Source organism: Cricetulus griseus, chromosome 3 (assembly GCF_003668045.3).
Source record: "Cricetulus griseus strain 17A/GY chromosome 3, alternate assembly CriGri-PICRH-1.0, whole genome shotgun sequence".
NCBI lineage: Eukaryota > Metazoa > Chordata > Mammalia > Rodentia > Cricetidae > Cricetulus > Cricetulus griseus.
In genome coordinates, this window is record NC_048596.1 from 118267901 (window position 1) to 118282022 (window position 14122).

Below are 14122 nucleotides of genomic sequence, written 5' to 3' on the forward strand. Positions count from 1 at the left end.
AAAATTTAAATTACCATTAAATAAAACAAATAGCATTATTATTTTTTCTGCTGCTGCAATCAGAAAAGATTTGCCAATATCCAAGACTGGGGATGTTGCAGACAATGGGCTTGCAGGTATGTTCACTTTTGAGTGGGTGCACGGTGGAACAGACACACCTTGGACTATATCATGGTAACATTATTAATGCTTTTAAAAGTACAGTCCTGTGGCTGGAGCACGGCTCACTGACTAAGTGGACTGGCTGCTCTTGCAGAGGACCCAGGTTCACTTCCCAGCACTATTATGGCAGCTCACAATCACCTGTAACTCTAGTTCCAGGGGATCGGATGTCTCCTTCTGACTTCTGGGCACCAGGCACCCACAAGGCGCACAGATATTCATGCAGGCAAAACATCCAAACACACTTTGTGGTTGGAATAAGAAATGTTCCCCTTAGTCTCGGCATTTGAACACATGGTCCCCAGTTGGTGGTACTGTTTACAGATGTTTAGGAGGTGTGGCCCTGTCACTGAGGCAGGCTTTGAAAGTTTAAAGGCTCATGCTTTGTGCTCATAGTTCAGGATGTGAGCTTTCAACATCCTGTTCTGGCCATCATCCTGTCTGCTGCCTCTGTCCCACCATTATGGGCACTCTCTAGACTCATAAGCCCAAATAAATTCTTCTATAAGTTGTCTTGGTTGTAGTATTTATCACAGCAACAGAAAAGCAACTAATTTGCATATATACACACAGAGATATACATATATGTCTATATATATTTAAAGTACAATCCTTAAGCCAGGTATAGTGGCATACACCTGAAATCCTAGCACTTGGGAGGTGGATGGGGGGGAGTCTTGGGGAATGAGGGGTGGGATCGGGAGTTTAAGGTTGGTGTTAGTCACATCGCATGTTCCAGGCCAGCTTGGGCTACATGAGACCATTTCTCAGAAAAAACAACAACAACAAAAACAAACAAACAAACAGAAATAGTTTAATTCTTTGAATCATTGACACTCAGGGGCAGGACTATGAGCTCAGGCCCAACCTGGGTTACATAGTTAGACTCTGTCTCAAATAAGGACAAAATAAAAGCACAGGGTTTTGGTCTAGCGATTCCATTTCTGGGAACCTTATGCTCCAGATACAATTGTATATGTGTGCAAAGATATACGTACAAGGATGTTCTTGACAACTGCTGTTTGTAGCAGTGAAGACCTTGGAACAGAGTAGCGAGCAGGGTACACAAACCACTGTTCTGCTGGGAAAGAGAATGATGATGGGGGACCTGACCTGCTGGGTGAATGATCCATCTTCTAGAGGGATCAAAACAAGGCAGGGAGTGGGAAAGGGTGCCATTCCACATGTGTGCTTAGGTTCATAAGGGAAATATATGTGTGCACATAGCTAATAGAGTACTTGTGAAAAACTGTGGTAGAAACCAAGGAGAGATCTGAGAGCCTCATGCTTAATAAAAGCAACCTAGCTAGTTTAAATCTCCAGCCAAATAAAGATCCCCAAGGCCAGTTTCAACTATTCTGAAGAGACCTGACACAATCAATAGCGCAGACAGCAGTCTAGGTTGGGGATGTTATTTGCATGAGGAATGGTTCTAAGCCGATTTTTTTTTTACACTGTTAAATGTAAAAATCATTCTCTACCATTTCTATGGATTTCTGCCTAATATCAGCCTTGGCTAATTACTCATATCTTTATGCTATGTTCTAATGTTGAGTGAGCTGCTATTAGATTATAAACTCCATAAAGATGTCCTTGATCTTGCTCCCCACTCTATCTGTGAGCCAGATGCTTAGAGGATGCTTAATCGGCATGGCCTAAGCCAAGAGATGGAAGGGGGAGGGGGGCACACTCTGCTGCAGGCTTTCTGTCTGGATCACACAGATGAAGAAAAAGAACTGTTGGCTGAGGTGACTTGTCCTCCCATTCAAGGTGAGTGGGGATGCTGACCTGAGTAGGGATGCTGGCCTGAGTGGGGGTGCTGGCCTGAGTGGGGATGCTAGCCTGAGTGGGGTGCTGGCCTTTGGTACTTGCATCTGAATTCCAAGCCCAAGTCTCCTGCCCTGTATCACAAACCTACAGAGGCAATAGTACTGCAGGGGAGTACTGCTCAATTATTAAAGATTCACTGTCTTCCCATCTGACCCCTCCTGCAGTACTTGGATTTGAACCTAATTATTTGAGACCTGGAGCAGTCACAAAACTTGGATTTGCTATACAACTGAGGAGCAATTACAGTTAATGGTGTAGGCTCTTTGGGAACCTTCATTTCATTAAATTGAAACACATCTGACCTGGATAAAGGGCCAGCTTACTCTGGAAAAGCTGTTGTTTGTCTATGAAGAGCAGACACCTATCCTTGGCAAGGGAAGGGAAGTCATGGTGTGTCTACCTAGTGCCAGGGCTGCCCTCTTCCCGGCACTGGGAACTCCTGATGCTCTTAGGCCCATCCTGGCTTCTTTGCTAAGCACTACAGTAATCTGTATGTCCATAGTGGGGGTTTAGAGAGGTTCTGTGTATTTGGCCCTTCCGGGATTAGCACCAATAACAAGATTAGACATCTAATCTCACTGTAGCTTTCAAAGATAAGATGAAATATGAGCCACTAGGCTGGCTTTAGAGAGATGAGTCACACAAGATGATAGGACAGTCCAATACTTTGGAAGAGAATGGTCAAAAAGCTGTTGCCTTTTCTTCAAGCCTTCTCCCCATGGAAAGACAAAGTAAAGACTTTCTGAAAGCTGCTAGTTCAAAAGCTATTCCTGGGCCGGGATGTAGCTCAGTTGGTAGAGTGCCTGTCTAGAACACAGGAAGTCCTGGGCTCAATCTGCAGTACCACAAACCTGGGTGAGATGGTACAAGACTGTAATCCTAACATTGGGAGATGGAGGCAAAAGGGTTAGAAGTTCAAGGTCATCCTCCGCAGCACATCGAGTTTCAGGCCTGCCTGGATTACATGAGACCCTATCTTAAAAAAAACTAACCAAAAACTAAAAGTCATAGCCCCAAATGACATGAGCATGACTAAGCAGGCTAAAATATACAGAGCCGGAGACATGGTGTTCCTGTTCATGCAGCAGCTGAGTCATTCTACATGATCCGTGCCAGGCATGGGCCTGGCGTTTGGTAGGTATGTCACAGGATGTGAAGAGAGTAAGAACAAAGCTTGCATCATGCTCAACGAAAGCACACACACTGGGCACACACACTGGCCGGGGTCAGTCCTGTGGGTGGGAAATGAGTCCCACTAAGTAACAGCAAGGCTTGCTGACAGCAGGTGATGAGGGCCCAGCAACTCCTGTCACTTTCATAGTAAAGGTACACGAGCCATTTCTTAGAGCCAAGGGGAAGCTACCCAGGACGAGTCACTCAGGAAGAAAATAGCTGCAGAAAAGAAGCTAGACTGCCTTGTCCTTAACTCAGAAATTGAAAACTGAGTACTTCCAGCTTCTTCTGTCCTGGAAATGCCTTTTTAGGGCTGCATGCTTACACACGGGGCTCTCACACACCAGGATCTCACACATGGGGTTCTCACACACAGGGATCTTAAAACACCAGGATTTCATACTCTGGGATCTCACACACCACGATCTCACACACGGGGATCTCACAGAACCTCACCGTGCTTTCCACCTGTCCTGAAGCACATGGCCCTGCTCCTCACAACTGTCCCCTAAGATGCTTGAACTGTGGCCACATCACTGCCTTCACTCCCACCTTCCTTCTCCCCCTCTCCCTTGTCCCCTTGTCTGTCTCCCTTCCCTTGGTGTCCACTGACATTATAAGAAGGCTTGACTCTTTTTCTTTCTTTTGTGTTTGTTTTTTTCAAGATAGTGTTTCTCTGTGTAGCCCCAGCTGTCCTGGCACTCGCTCTGGAGACCAGGCTGGCCTCAAACTCACAGAGATCCTCCCGCCTCTGTCTCCCGAGTGCTGGGATTAAAGGCGTGTGCTATCACAGCCGGCCCAAGGCTTGGCTGGTTAAGCAGAGGCAACACAATTCACACTGTCACTCTGGAATCAACACAATCCCGGACTGAGTCTGTGACAGTGAAAACGACAGCTATGACAAGTTTACAGAAACATTTAGGTTGATGATATAATCAAATGTTGTAAGATGAACTGAACAATGGAAACAAAACAAATTTCTTAAAATTTACTGTCTGGGACAAGGGTATAGTTCAGGGTCAGGACATTTGACTAGTAACAGTAATGCGCAAAGCCCAGAGTTTGAAGCCCCAGTATTGTAAAAAGAAAAGGAAACTGGCTGAATAGCTCAGCAGTTAAAGCACTTGTTGCTCTTCCAGAGGACCCTGGTTCAATTTCTAGCATCCACATAGTGGTTTGCAATCATCTATAACTCCAATTCCAGGGGAGCCAAGGTTCTTTTCTGAACTTTACACGCACCAGACAGGCATGTGGTACACATACAAACATGCAAAACACTCATATAAACCTGAAAATTTAAAAAAAGAAAAAGAAAAGGAAGGAAATAAGGGAGGAGAACAAACATACTGTTCGGGTGTGATGGGGATGGACAACTGCAATCCCAGCAGGTGAGGCAGGAGAATGAGGAGTCCAAGGCTAGCCTTGGCTACAGAGCAAGTTTGAGATCAGCCTGGGCTACTGTCTCATAAAACCAAAGGAGGGGAAATGTAAATTTATTTTAAAAGATTCACTGTCGGCACTGTTTATGACAGGGGCCCTGAACTATGGGTGAACTCCAAGGATGCCACAAGTCAGGTGGCACAGAGTCCCACTTTGTCTGAGAGCCCGGAAGTGTGTCTGTTCTGATATGGATTTTGGTAAGAGCTCCCTTGACTTTCCAAAGTGTCCCAATTAGGATGCTAAATTACATGGTTACTGTAGGGAAAGGGCCTTTCTCCCTTCCAAGACTGAGACTGCCCTTTAGGCACGTCAAGGTTTTCTGGTTTTCTCTTGAAGGCTCTAATCTACATGAAGAACAAGCAAACAAATGAATAATTCCAACATCAGAATCAACAGGACACTGACGTGCTTCTCTAAGGAAGAGATGACCATGGAGTGATGCTGCCAGTTCAGGCACCTTCCCTCAGCACGACGCCACGCCAGGAGGTAAAGAGTTTAGGAAACAAGGGGAAGCCCTCTTCACTATTTAAAGTAAAGCATTTAAACCGTTTGAGCCCATTTTCAACGTCAAAATGCCCAGTGCAGTGTTTTAGGTAAAGAAGGGCACTAAGTTCTTAGGAGACTCATGGGGCCAAAATCAAGTTAGCTTTGTTCCTTTTGCCTGATTTAGAAGAGACTTTAAAAAGGCCTATATTATTTCCATCTTTGATTCAAGATCCAGCTGATAGGACCATTGGCTCTTGACTTTCTGGCCATGAACTTTCTAGTTATGTAGACAAAATACAGGGGCCAGAAGGACTTCCAGCTAGAAAAGCACTCCCCAGCTCATTCTTGGGTTGTGGGCGTGATCCAGTCATGATCTACTTTTAACACCAGTACCGGGGTGTAATGTCCTCAGCCAGAGGCACACAGAGTGAACACAGCTCTTCCTGATTTACTGGCCTTATATTATCACAGGCAGAAACATTATAATCCAAACATGGCCTGGATCAGAAAATCAATTGTGTCAAAAAAAAAAAAATTCAGCTAACATATCTCCTACTGCTGTGTTCCAATGTTAGATGAGGCTCTTTACAATAACATACTTCAAAAACATCACAAAACTTCTCCATCTTCCTTCCTCTTCAGTGTTATTGATGGCATGCATATGGCAGGGTGGATATCTAATCTGATCCAGTGTAGCATCCTACTTAAGGGGACATTGAAGAGACAGTTTGGAGGCTGCAAAGACAAGTCAGTGGTTAAGAGTGCTTACTGCTCTTTCTGGGTCTGGTTCCCAGTAACCACATGATGGTTCACAACTCATGTTACTAACTCCAGATCCAGGGGATCTGATGCCCTTTTCTGGTCTCCCAGGGCCCTTGCCTTTAATCCTAACATTCCAGAGACAGTCGGATCTCTGCCAAGACAGGCTCCAAGGCTACAAAGAAACCCTGTCTTTAAAAACTAACTCCCCCAAATAAAAACCAAACAAACAAACCTGGTGCACATAAACTCTGTCTATGTCTCCCCCATCTCACTTTTTGCTTGCTCGAACATGCACACACAAATAAGCTAATAAGTCTTGAAAAAAAAGGCAACTTCAATCCTTATAGGTACTACTAATTACCATAAAAGGTTTATGTTTTACTTTTGTTCTTATTAGCTTATGTCATTCATTTTTATTTATCAAGAGAAATATTTAATGTTTCATAGTTTAAAGAATCTTACAAAACACTAAGAACTAAGTGTGGTGACACAAGCCTTCAATCCCAGCACTTGGGAGGCAGATGCAGTCTGATCTTTGAGTTCAAGGCCAGCCTGGTCTACAAAGTAAGTTCCAGAACAGCTAGGACCTTATTTTTAAAAACACACAGACACAGACACACAGACACACAGACACACAGACACACACACACACACACACACACACACACACACACACACACCCCTACAAGACATCTTAAAAATAAGTACTAAATATTCATCCCAAGTTTCAAGGTTAGAAAGACAAGATGACCGAGGCGCTGTCCCCAGCGGGAGAACCTAAGTCAACACCACAAATAAAGGTCACATGAGCTGCTGAGAGGAAGGACAAGTTCAGGCAGTCTGAGGATTAGTCTAGAACGCTGCCAATGGGAGTTTCATGGTTTCAATGCTTGTACTGTGGTTAAATGTTGACCTTAGGGGATGGGCTGAGAACATGTAGGAACACTCTGTAACGGTTCTGCTATTTTTCTGTAACTCTGAAATACTTTTAAAATTGAAGTTCAAAAGGTAACATCTTTTTCTTTCGTTTATAGATGTCTATAAAGTCAGGCCTGGTAACACAGGTGACACAGACCTGTGATCTCAGCTACTTAAGAGAACAGAACAGAAGGACCATAAGTTTGAGGTTTGCTTGGGCTACAAAAAATGTTCAAGGCCAGCCCAGGCAACTTAATGAGACTCTGTCTCAGAATAAAGAAAACTAACGTGAAGTTTGGGATATGGCCAGGCATGTGCAAGAGTCCAAGTTCAGTCCATACTACTGCCTCTCCCCATATTAAAAATCTATGGTGCTCTGGGTGGTGGTGCTTTACGCCTTTAATCCCAGCACTTGGGAGGCAGAGGCAGGTTAGTCTTTGTGAGTTTGAGGCCAGTTTGGTCTACAGAGTAAGAACCAGAACAGCCAGGGCTGCACAGAGAGACCCTGTCTTGAAAAACAACAACAACAACAACAACAAACAACAACAAAATCTATGGTGCACATTGAAATTAAGTAGAAGTCCCTACCCCTGCTAGTTGGGGATTGAACTCAGGGCCTCATGCACACCAAGCAAATGCTCTATCACTGAGCTATAGGCCTGGAAATGTAGCTCAGTGAAAAAACACTTAGTAAGTGTGAATGAGACCTGAGTTTGAGCCCCCCCCCCCCACACACACAGAACATGAAGGCATAATAGCTTTGAACTGGAGATGTGACCCACACAGACCTGCCTGACCAGTCAGTACTGAAGGCCATGTATCTGGAAAGCCAGCCCTACAAAAGAAGTGGACTCTATGCTACACATTTGACATTACTGCTGCTGTTCTCCAGCCTTTATCAGTTTTCTCCACTGGATATGCAAATCCCATCTGTTGGCCTCTGAAGCCCCGGCTCTTGCCCTGTGTAGGCCCTTCTTGAGCAGATATGGGTCATGTAGGGAATGCAGGAGATTAACACACATTCTATCTGCACCTGTTAAAAACTAAGACCTGGTCCCTGTACCTAAACAACTTGCCAATGGTGAACACTCTCTTTTGGATAAACTAAGCAAATAAACTGAGATCTATGGTGGCTATGCAGTCCTCGTCTGTCCAAAGCAGAGAGCTGTTCCTTGTAGTGTCCTGAAGACAGGGTCTCAGACTCTCTCCAGATGCTGCAGGACGTTGGACAAATACAAGACCAGACTCCAAACCACAGCCCACTTCTGTGCCTGAGAAGCCCTTTGGTCTTCAGTCTAACAGGCACCTGACTGACAGCCATGTCTACTTAGTGGTCGCTCAGGCATGGAGAGGTGCAGTAGCCTGCGGCTCAGGAGGAGGGACTCAGACAGATGGTTAGATTGCCTTGGCTTGAAACCTGGGTCACCTACTCATTAGCTTTGTGATCTACAGCTAGTTATTCAGCCTTGCTTGGGCCTCAGTTTCCACGGCTGTCACAGAGGATAGCTGACTTAACAGGGCATAAAAAGTACTCAGGACAGTTTGCAGCACACTGTATATGCCAGGAAAGTCATACTTACTAATAAAAATGCCCACCATCATCAAAGTGAGATACTTTTAAATGCTCCAACGCTCTTGCTTCTCTATACTATTCTGAATATACACATACGCACATATATATTTTCTACTATAATGAATAGTACCCCAAATAGGAAATGAGTAATAGAACAGAAGTGGGGTTAAATTGGAGTTAAGAATCATACACTTTGAATGCTGGTTCTGCTCCTCTGGTCACATGATCCAGGGCAAGGCACTTAAACTTCCCTAAGCCTATAAAGTGGGGACACTAATTAATAGCGATCTCCAACGCAGTAACAATCAAATGAAGAAATATGCAGAGTTCAGCACAGTCTGCCCCTCATTAGTGTGAGATCAATGGAAGCTGCAATGCAAGGCTTTCCTTGATGAATTAGCTTTCTCAGGCAGCACCAAAGAGCCTAAGAACATGTAATCACACTTAGGAAATTCTCTGTTGGTAACGGCTGCTGACAAGGGGTTAGGGCTTCTATGCTTTGGAAATGAGTTCCAAACTGAAAAATAGGGGTACTGCAGAATGGGCAGAGTACAGGGCTCCTGTCAATGCCCTCTTCTGTTTTCTCCTCAGTCTTGAAAAAGACAAAAGGGTTTTCACAGAAGGGAAAGCCAGGCCTCGATTCTAGAACGGTGAGTGAACTTTACACTAGGGAGAGTTCACATAGCTGCCAGGTACACCTACCTGCCTGAGATTACTGTCACCTTCAGTGCCACTTTACAGCCACGCACTATCTTCCACATCTGCCAGCAGAGTCTTGAGCCAGTGTTTAGCGTCACTGAAGGAGAGTTGGGAGAATGCTTCCTAAGGCCAAGCAGGACTCTGGGAAATGGGAGTCACAGCAAGGCTTGCTCTAGTGGAATGGACTTTTAAACATGTTGGCAAATCCAATCTAAAAATTATGAAAATCAGCCAGGTGTGGTGGCTCCCAGCACTTGGGAGGCAGAGGCAGGCAGATCTCTGAGTTCAATGCTAGCCTTGCCCACAGAGTGAGTTCCAAGACAGCCAGAGATACACAGAGAAACCCTGTCTCAGAAAACCAAATATATTAGTATCCTCAAATCTTAAGTCTCATGGAGAACGATTGGGAGCACTGGGCAGAAGCCTGGGTGGTATGGATAGGGTCACGTTATTGCAGGCAGAAGAGTCAGTGAAGGGATCTCAAGAAAATGACATCTTGGTAGAGACTCAAATGACAGAAGAAGCTAAGTGAGAGCCATGGAAGGGATTTCCAGAGAACTTGAGTATCCTGGAGATGAGCAGGCCCAAGTCCCTCTGACACCCAGGGAATGCTGGGGTCAGTGCATTGTCTAATGTGTCTCAGGATGGGACCAGGAAGTCTGACTCAGGGGCTTGTGGCATATTCTGGGGATCCAGAGAGCTTCCCACCCTGATATCACATCAAGTCACTCTTTTTTTTTTTTTTTTTTTTTTTTTTTTTTTTTTTTTTTTGGTTTTTCGAGACAGGGTTTCTCTGTGGCTTAGTAGACTGTCCTGGAACTAGCTCTTGTAGACCAGGCTGGTCTTGAACTCACAGAGATCTGCCTGCCTCTGCCTCCTGAGTGCTGGGATTAAAGGCATGTGCCACCACCACTCAGCTCACATCAAGTCATTCTTATGACGAGGGCTTGCTTAGGAATCTGGTAAAAGTGAGGGAAGGTGATTCAAGAGGTGTAAGAAACACATTCGCCATTGGCAGCCTATAGACTTGATGTGGGTTCTACACTGAGCAACCTGCTGTAATAGGGGAACGGGACAGAAGACAGAAGTGAACTGCCCTTGTGTGAGCTCAAGTGGTGCTGTTTTTTGTTTTGTTTTGTTTGGGTTTTGGTTTTACGAGACAGGGTTTCTCTGTGTAGCTTTGGAGCCTATCGAGACAGGGTTTCTCTGTGTAGCTTTTGGAGCCTATCGAGACAGGGTTTCTCTGTGTAGCTTTGGAGTCTATCTTGGCACTCGCTCTGGAGACCAGGCTGGCCTCGAACTCACAGAGATCCTTCTGCCTCTGCCTCCCGAGTGCTGAGATTAAAGGCATGCCAACGTCCGGCTTCAAGTGGTGCTGTTTTATCTGAGATGATTTGCTGCTGTGCTTGTGTTTAGGCTATGAGATTAATTGTGTCTCCCCAGAGCTCTAACCTCCAGCACCTCAGCATGCCACTATATTCAAAAGTATTATTGTGTTAAAATGAGGTGGTTAGGGAAGGCTCTAAAATATACAGCTGATATCCTTTAAGAAGACATTAGGACACAGAGAAGTACCCGACAGAAGCACACATTGAAGACCATGAAGACTCACAGCAAAATACTGGCCATCTACAAGCCACAGAGAGAGATCACAGATCCAGACTCTCGGTTTTGTAATTGTGGGAAAATAAGTTTCTGCTGGATAAGCCACCAGACTGTGGCATTGTTGGAGTTCAAACAAGTCCAAACAGTTTACAGTGTATCATAGCACAACACACTGAAGGAGTCACAGATGAAAGGACCAGCTGACTGGGACTTGTTTCCAAATAACCTTTGAGAGAGGATGTGGGAAGGGTGGTTTACAGAAGGAACAAGACTGGTTAAGACTGGCGATGAGCTGTGTGGGTCTCGAAGCAGGAGCTGATATACTGGGTTTGTCCCAAGTCCACTCTACTATTCTCCTCTCTCCCTGCTCTGAAGTTTTCTACAATGAAAAGCAAAACAAGATCTAACACAACACAGTAACAATAACAACAAATGAAGAGGCAATAAGAGATGAGACTCAGGTTTGCGACTCTGAAAACCTTGGCTGTACAACAGGCTCCTGAGGAGCTGGGCCCCCAGCTCTGGTGTCTTTTAAAATTTCCCAGGAGGAATTCTACCGATGAATCAGTTGTATGACAATTGCCTCTACAGGGGACTAGAAGTTTACTAGGAGATTAGTAAACACCATGTTCCTGGAAGAGGAAGCTTTGAACTGTCAATACAAAATCTTCTATGTTAATTTATAAATCACAATTCTGATTTTAAAATGTTGATATGCTGTGCTAAGAGTTGGGCAGTTATCCACTTTGTATTCCTTCACTCCACTGAAGTTAAGCTTGGTAGTGCTTGGGCCAACAAATTGTGGCCAGGAGTGATCTCTACCATTTCTAACTTAAAGCTTCTAGAGCCAGGCTCTCGATATCCCCTGTGAGGCTGGCCATGTTCCAGTTGGTGGCCTCTTTAAACCCGGGCCTCTTTATGTAGACAGTAATGATGGAGACCCAGGGCCCCAGGCTATGCCATGAACATGTAGGGTAAGCAGATATACACCTCTGCTTTTGCATTGCTGGGCTTTGGGGATATGTATCAGTTACTCTATCTTGTCTCGTACAGAAATCCAACACGGAATTCGACCAAACACTTCAAAAGTTGGGCTGAAAGGAGGAAAAGAGTGGGTGACAAAAGTGTACACCCTGAAGGAGCAGTGAGTCAGGATTAGTGACGGCAAACACCAGGCTATGTCAAGCGCAACGATGACTTAAAACAACTGATGACTTGCTATAGATATAAAATTCTACAGAGATATTTGTGCTGAGGTGTGAAAGTAATATGTATGATTTGCAACTTGATTAACTGTAGTGAAGGTTTTTTCACTTCTAGTTTCCCTGTCAAAAGTAACAAACCTGGACTTTGCCACTCCTATTAAAATAATGTTTCTTGCTCACCAGTCCAAGGATTCACTTATCAAAAATCAATTAATTATAGCTAAAAAGCAGCTGCTGAGAAAATACCGACTCTTTAACATCTTGAAAGCCACCACAGATACGTTAGATTTCAATATGCTATCTGAATTCTAGATTTTTATACCTCTTGAAAGTCATATTTGTTTGACTTCAACCCTACTAAAAGGTGCAGAGCAACAGCTAAACGATATACTGCCACAGAGCAAAGGAGCAGCCCAGCCACAAAAGTCACGTCTCTTTTATGTCTCAAAAAACGGTGTTCTGGAAGAACCTGGGACCGAGACTCAGTGCGAACACCTTGTCAGCTGTGGTTGGACTGGAGTGTCTGACCCAGGGTCCCAGTCTCCTGCCTCGGGTCTTCTCTGAGAGCACACCCTGCCCGGGGCCCCGCTCTGCTTCTTCTCAGCTTATCTCCAGTCTGTAATGTTGTCCATCTCCCTTATCTGCTGCCCAGCACACTCTATGGATGAGCTGCCTGGCTCTCGGAGACTCTACCAGCTCTACCAGCTGTGAGATGACTCTGAAGGTTGCAACAGCTGGAACTAGGCTCCGGTCTCAACTCTTCTACTTTCGGGCTTGATGCCCCTGACTAAACGGTTCTTCTGAGTGCTTCAGTATTTTTCACCCAGAGTTGTTAAGGGGATTCTAGCTGCCTGAGACAAGTACATATACTAGGTCTTCACTGATGGCAGTGGCTTCTTACTCTTCTTTCTTCTTTTTGACAGGGTCTCAACTTCTATATAGTCAAGGATGACCTTGAACTTCTAATCTCCTGCCTCTGTCTCCAATATCCATGGGCTACACCTCGGCTATGCAGTGTTGTAGACTGAACTCCTAGGATTGAACTCTCATGCTGGTTAAGCACTATACCGACTGAGCTACACTGCCAGGCCTCTCACTGCCGTTTCTAATTTGTGTTGGTACACTTGATGTTAGGTAGTGTTTCTAAGTGCCGGTTGAGCCTTGCAGCCAAGCCACGTGTTATTATCTTCTACTTATCCAGATGGCTTTCTGTCTAATCCAGCATCTTATCATCACCCCCTATTGTTTTCATCTGCGTTCAAAGTTGCCTTGTTTGGCTTTTTAGAGCCAGTTCTTCCCCCACATATCACATCCCCCATGTACCTGGGTTAAGTGTAAATCTGGATTTTCATCTCTGTCTCAAACCACTGACCAGAGTGTTGAGCACAAGCCACCTGTAAAACGGGTGTCTGGAATGGCAGTGTGCATGACCCCATAGAAAACATGACAATATGCACAAATATATAGGAAAAATATTCTATCATAATTCTATCAGAAATCTCCTTCTAAGATGTCATTGATGGGACGAAAAGGCCAGATTGGTTGTTTCACCAGCTTAGGAGGCTGAGAAAGGAGGATCACATGCTCAAGGCCCACTTGGCAACAGATCAAGTTCAGAGCCAGCCTGGGCATCTTAGCAAAGCCCTGTCTCAAGATAAAAATGCAAAAGAGTTACAGTTATAGCTCAGAGACAGGCTGCTTGTCTAACCCGCAGGAGACTGTAGGTTCAGTCCCTGGTACTAAAAGAGGAGAAAAACAAACAAACAAACAAACAAACCCAAAACTATGAACATGATACTCACAGCAACATTATTTAAAATACTGAAAACCTCTACACCCTGTGACTATAACTAAACAGAAATGAAGCTCTTAAAAAGATTCAATATAATGACTATGTAGCTTTAAAGTGATTATAAAGTTACTTTAAGTTACTATTTGTATACAAACTGTGTCTGCAACTAAATAAAAACTATGTAAATATGGATAAAAACCGAAGGGGAGAACAAAGAATTAGAAACTGCCATTATGGCAAGATTATAGATAGAATGTTCAGTTGTTTCTCATTACAACATATTACAATTTGTTCGCTCATAACCACCCCAAATGTGAACATATAGATGCATTTTTCATGTGCTTATTATTTATGTGTGCATATATAATCTGAAGAGAGAGCCAATGAGAATCAAGAGTGAACAGTTCAGGGCTGGTCATAGTGGTGCACACTTGTAATCCCAGCATTTATGAGGGAGAGGCAGAAGGATTACTGCAA

At 44.4% G+C, this 14122-nt stretch overlaps 1 protein-coding gene across 1 annotated transcript in view; it reads right to left on the reverse strand.

Annotated features, from left to right (window-relative positions):
• Abhd2 (abhydrolase domain containing 2, acylglycerol lipase) overlaps nucleotides 1-14122 on the reverse strand; it is a 93856-nt gene that overhangs the window by 21971 nt on the left and 57763 nt on the right. The window lies entirely within an intron of this gene.